This window comes from Chiloscyllium punctatum, chromosome 26 (genome assembly GCF_047496795.1).
Source record: "Chiloscyllium punctatum isolate Juve2018m chromosome 26, sChiPun1.3, whole genome shotgun sequence".
Classification (NCBI taxonomy): Eukaryota; Metazoa; Chordata; class Chondrichthyes; order Orectolobiformes; family Hemiscylliidae; genus Chiloscyllium; species Chiloscyllium punctatum.
The window spans coordinates 2962686-2969021 of record NC_092764.1 but is presented as its reverse complement, the minus strand read 5'-3'; positions in this window follow the sequence as shown (position 1 = coordinate 2969021).

Sequence of the window (6336 nt, the reverse complement as noted above, 5' to 3'; positions counted from 1 at the left end):
GAATCTATTTGTCTTATTAGGTTTCAGAACTGATACCACTTAGGAACACCCTGCTGTATCAAATGATTTTCCAATACATCTAATGGGCTCAATGGTTAGCACTGCTGCCTCACAGCACCAGAAACTCAGGTTCAATTCCAACCTCAAGTGACCGTCTATATGGAGTTTGTACATTCTCCCTATGTCTGTGTGGGTTTTTGAGTGCTCGGTTTCCGCCCACGGTCCAAAGATGTGCAGTTAGGTGGATTGGCTATCCTAAATGGTTTATAATGTCCAGGAATGTGTAGGCTAGGTGGGTTAGCCAGGGTAAATGTGGGTTATAGTGAGGGCTGGGGCTGGGGTAGGGTGCAGTTTGGAGGGTCAGTGTAGACTTGATGGGCTGGCTTCCTTCAGCGCTGTAGGAATTCTGATAGATGATTTATTTGACCTGTATTTCTGCAATCTTATTGTCAGCTCATGTCCATGCTGTACTGAGTGGGGAGCCCCTTTGCAATTCACTGGGAGGGTGTCCTGTAATGCTGGCGCTAGACCATAACATTCAGCATTCAGTCTGAGAGTGAGAAAGTCTTCACAATGTAGTTCTTCTTCAGTATTTACTCTCTAACAGTGTGATACTCTTTTCAGCTATGTCCTTCTGACAGTACGCCTTCCTTGGCACTGACACCTCTGACAGAGAAGTGCTCCCTTAGTATTGACTCTCCAACAGTGCAGCACCCTTAATACCAACCCTCTGACAACACCAACCTTCAAACAGTGCAATACTTCCTCTGTACTGCATTGTACTGTTAGCATGGATTATGTGGTTCAATTTTAGAGAGGTTTTGAAACACAACTTCCTGACTCAGAAGGAAGATCTACATTGGAGGTACTGCAACAAACATGGTGAATTTAATTTCACTTCATGTATTGTTTTGGAAAAATACATTAAACAAACAAAGCACTTGGATTTATTGGCAGTATATAAAACAATGAAATTCAAATTAAAACTTTTGTATGCCTGAAGGCAGATAGTGCCTAAGTGTTGATTACAGCACATCCTCATTTGTGCCATCTTCACATTAGTTATCTAAAGTGAAGAGGAAAGAGTTGACTCAACACCAAGGCAGCACCAACAAGAGGTGAAGACAGGTCTGTCACTGTATAACGCGAGGGTATGGTACAGGTCTGTTACTGTATAACAGTGGGGTACAGTGCATGAGATAGGTCTGTTAAAGTATAACACTGGGATATAAAGTTTGTGATAGTCTGCTACTGTATAACACTGGGGTACGGGACTGGTGGGGACAGGACTATTACTGTATAACACTGGGGTATGGTATTGATGGGGACAGGTCTGTCACTATATAAAATCAGGGTACAGTACTGGTGGGGACAGGTCTGTCACTGTATAACACTGGATATAATACTGCATGGGGCAGTACTGTACTGTATAAGGACAGATGAGATGCACTGGATTAAAGGAAGGACCATAAATAAATATTTACAATGTATTCCAAGCATATATTTCTCAGCCTTTCAAGTTTGTTCCACAACAAAATGAGATCATGATTATTTTGCATTTAACTCCCATTTAGCAATTCTATTGACATAAGCCTGAAGGCAATAAATCTCACTGGGATACAGTTCCTGATGATGCTGACTCTCACTGTGATACAGATCCTGGGGATACAGATCCTGAAGGGGCTGACTCTCACTGGGATACAGTTCCTGAAGGGGCTGACTCTCACTGGGATACAGTTCCTGAAGGGGCTGACTCTCACTGGGATACAGCTCCTGAAGGGGCTGACTCTCACTGGGATACAGTTCCTGAAGGGGCTGACTCTCACTGGGATACAGTTCCTGAAGGGGCTGACTCTCACTGGGATACAGTTCCTGATGGTGCTGTCTCTCACTGGGATACAGTTCCTGAAGGGGCTGACTCTCACTGGGATACAGCTCCTGAAGGGGCTGACTCTCACTGGGATATGGTTCCTGAAGGGGCTGACTCTCACTGGGATACAGCTCCTGATAGTGCTGACTCTCACTGGGATACAGTTCCTGAAGGGGCTGACTCTCACTGGGATACAGTTTCTGATGGTGCTCTCACTGGGATAGAGTTCCTGAAGGGGCTGACTCTCTCCATAATTGGGAGATAATGGAGACATGTTAAAAATGCAGTAAATTAATTTTGGATGACTTTAATCTTCCTGTAAATTGGCACAACCATATTTGCAAAGGTAGTTATGAAGAAGAATGTATAAAGTGTATCCAACACAGTTTCCTTGAACAATGTTTTTTGGATCCATCCAGGGTCAGGGTATTTTGGATCTGGTGATGGTTAATGCAACAAATTTAATAGATGATCTCAAAGTAACATGATCAAACTTTATATCCAGTTTGACAGAGAGAAACCGGAGTCAGAAACAACTGTGCTGATCCCAGATAAGAATATTTGCATATGGGCAAGGATAGCATTGACTGGATTGGACTGGGAAAGGAGTTTAGCAAAAAAAGCAGTTGAAGTATAATGGTAGATGTCCCAAGAAAATAGTTAATAACACATATCAAAAATACAACCCAATGAAGAAGATGGGTTTGTGTAAGGGAATAAACTGACCACAATTAACCAAGGAAGTTAACAGCAGTACCAGACTGAAAAAATAAACATACAATATGGCAAGGATTAACAGTAAACCCAAGGATTGGGAAGGTTTTAAAAGCCAACAGAAGATGATCAAGAAAATAATAGATGGAGAAAATAAACTTCAAAGGCAAACTGGGAAGTAATATAAACATGGACAGTAAGAGGTTCCTTAAGACAGAGGTCAAAGTGAACATAAGCCTTTTAGAGAAATGAGACTGGGGAAAAAAAAACAGGAAATGGCAGAGGTGTTGAATCAATGCTTTGCATCAGATTTCAGAGTAGAGGAAACTAATAACATTCCAAACACACTAAATAATTAAGGGGCTCAGGAAAACAAATAGAATAACTACTACCAGAGGAAAAGTGCAAGGGAAATTAATGGGGCTAAAGACCAGTAAGTCTCCTGAAACTAATGGGTTGCAACTTAGGATAGAAGTAGCAGCTATAGAGATGGGGGATGCCAGTAATAAGCTTCCAATAATCCTTAGATTCTGGATAAATCACAGTGGATTGGAAATACTTTGATGTAACAGCCTCATTCAAAAATGGAGACATAAAGAACAGTATCCATAGGCCACTTTGCTTCACATCTGTTATTGGGAAAGTAAAGCTGTTATTTACTCATTGTAAGTGTTGTTTACACTGCTGCTTTCTCAAGCAATTGCGCAAGTCTAGATTATAGACGAACTGAAGCCAAGGACTACGTACAAATGGAGCTTTGGCCAGCAACAAGCCGCTGATTTGTCAATGGGCTAGTGACCAGTTATTGATAACAGAGGCCTTTGCCTGGCAACATGTGTGTGACTGGCTCATAGGAAGCTGAATAGCTTGGGGTCTGATAAGAAGCCATCAGACCTCTGCAAAGCCAGGAGCTGTTTATTCTCTCTGTAGTAAATAAAACCTCAGCCTGAGGAAAGCCAGCTGAGTTTTCCTTCAGTCATTGCTGTACGTTGTTGCTCTTAACCAGTAAGTCGGACACTTTACAATTGTTAACCAGTCACCTTGTATTGCTTGTAAGTGAAAAGTAGCTGGAAAAGAATGATCATGGAGCAGCAGGTCCTGATGAGCCAAAAGGACCATTTCAGCAAACCTGTGTACAGGGTCCATTCAACTGCTTTCCATGCCCTTCCTTCCAAAGATAACATGTGTGTTTTTCTTCCTATCTTTGTCTGTATGTGTGTATGGGAGTTTATAAGGGCATTAAGACTTAGTAAGAATGAGTAAAGTTATATGTAAGTGGTTTCATAACTGTTTATCTGAAGTTAGAATCTATTTATTTGTAACAAATACTCATTCTTGTTAAATACAGAATCCTGGTCATCCCAGGCCTGAAAGACCGAAAATTAGGAAATTCTGCATAATTTTACAAATTTTAATTTCTGCGACAAGTCCAAGATTAGCAGAGCTTGATTTCAAGCATGCTACCCCAGCGAGGTGGAACAGGAAAATGTTACGAGTCCATTATGAAGGATCTAATAGACATAACATTCAAACAGAGTCAACATGGATTCATGACAGGGAAATTATGTTTATCATTACATCTCAGTGAGGAGGTAACAAGCAAGATAGATAGAGGAACACCAAGAGACGTAATTATGGGTGACTTCAACTTCCCCAATATTGATTGGAACCTCCTTAGCACAGATGGTCTGGATGGAGCCGATTTTGTCAGGTGTGTACAGGAAGGATTCCTGACTCAATATACAGATAGGCCAACGAGGTGGGAGGCCATATTGGATTTGGTGCTGCACAATGAACCTGGCCAGGTGTCAGATCTCTTGGTGGGAGAGCATTTTGGTGACAGTGACAACATAGCCTCAGCTTTACCATAGTCTTGGAGAGGGATAGGAACAGACAATATGGGAAGGTATTTAATTGGAGGAGGGGAACTTATACTGCTATTAAGCAGGAGTTGTGGAATTGGGAACAATTGTTCTACAGGAATTGCACAACAGAAATGTGGAGGCTGTTTAAGGATTTCATGTTGCAAGAAAAAGCCTTGGTGGGAAGGATTAGGGAAATCCCAAAGGCATTCTAGACTTAGGTGAGGAATAAGAGAATGATCAGAGGGAGGGTAGGCTGCTCAGGGATAGTGGAGGGAACTTGTGCTGGAGTCTGAAGAGGTGGGGCATAAATGGAGTTTTTTGCTTCAGTATTTCACTAGGGAGAGGGACCTTGTTGATAATAAAAACACTGTGGACCAGGTTAATAAGCTTGAACAGATTGATATTAAGAAAGTGGATGTGCTGGAAAATCTGAGAAGCATCAAGATAGGTAAGTCCCAGGACCAAACCAGAGATATCCAAAGTTACTATGGGAAGCAAAGAATGAGATTGCTGTGCCTCTGGCGATGATCTCTGCATCCTCACTCTCCATGAGAGGAGTATTGGATGATTGGAGGGAGGTGAATGTTGTTCCTCTGTTTAAGAAAGAGAATAGGAAATTCCCTGGAAATTACAGATCAGCCAGTCTTGTGGTAAGCAAGGTTCTGAGAGATAGGATTTATGACTATATGGAAAAACATAGTTTGATTAAAGGTAGTCAGCATGGCTTTGTGGGGGGTAGATCATGCCTCACAAGCCTTACTGAATTCTTTGAAGATGTGATGAGACAAGTTAACGAAGGTTGAGCAGTCGATATGGTGTATATGGATTTCATTAAGGCATTTGATAAAGATCCTCGTGGTAGGCTCATTCAGAAAATTAGGAGGTATGGGATACAGGGAAATTTGGCTGGGTACAGAATTGGCTGGCCGAAAGATGACAGCTAGTGGTAGTGGATGGAAAGTATTCTGCCTGGAGGTTGAAGACCAGCGGTGTCGCACAGGGATCTGGTCTTGGGCCTCTGCTCTTTGGAGATTTTATAAATGACTTGGATGAAGAACTGAAAGAGTGGGTTAGTAAGTTTGCCGATGACACAAAGATCAGTGGTGTTGTAGATAGCGACGAGAGCGGTTGCAGGCAATTGACAGGATGCAGAGCTGGGTTGACAAGTGGCAGATGGAGTTCAACCGAGGTAAATGTGAAGTGATTCATTTTGGAAGGTTGAGTTTGAATTTGAATGCTGAATATAGAATTAAAGACAGATTAAACCACACTTGGAATATTGGGTCCAGTTCTGGTCGCATCATTATAGGAAGGATGTAGATGCTTTCGAGAGGGTGCAGATGAGACTTACCAGGATGATGCCTGGATTGGAGGCATGTTTTATGAAGAGAGGTTGAGTGAGCTCGGGCTTTTCACACTGGAGAGAAGGAAGAGAGGTGATTTTATAGAGGTGTACAAGGTAATGAGATGCATAGATAGACGAGCTAGCCAGAGACTTTTCCCCAGGGCAGAAATGGCTGTCATGAGGGGTCACCATTTTAAGGTGACTGAAGGAAGGTTTCGGGGAGATGTCAGAGGTAGGTTCTTTACACAGAGAGTGGTGAGTGTGTGTATGCACTGCCAGCGGTGGTAGTAGAGTCAGAGACATTTAAGCGACTTCTGGATAAGCACAAGGACGGTAGTAATTTGTGGGGTGTGTAGGTTAGGTTGATCTCAGATTAAGATAAATGCTCAGCACAACATCGTGGGCCAAAAGGCCTCTACTGTGCTGTACTGTTCTATGTTCTACAACGGATTTCCAAAAGGCATTCAAGAAGGTACCACACAGATGGCTACTTAATAAGAGAAGAACCCATGGTGTTGAAGGTAGTGTCTTCGTGTGGATAG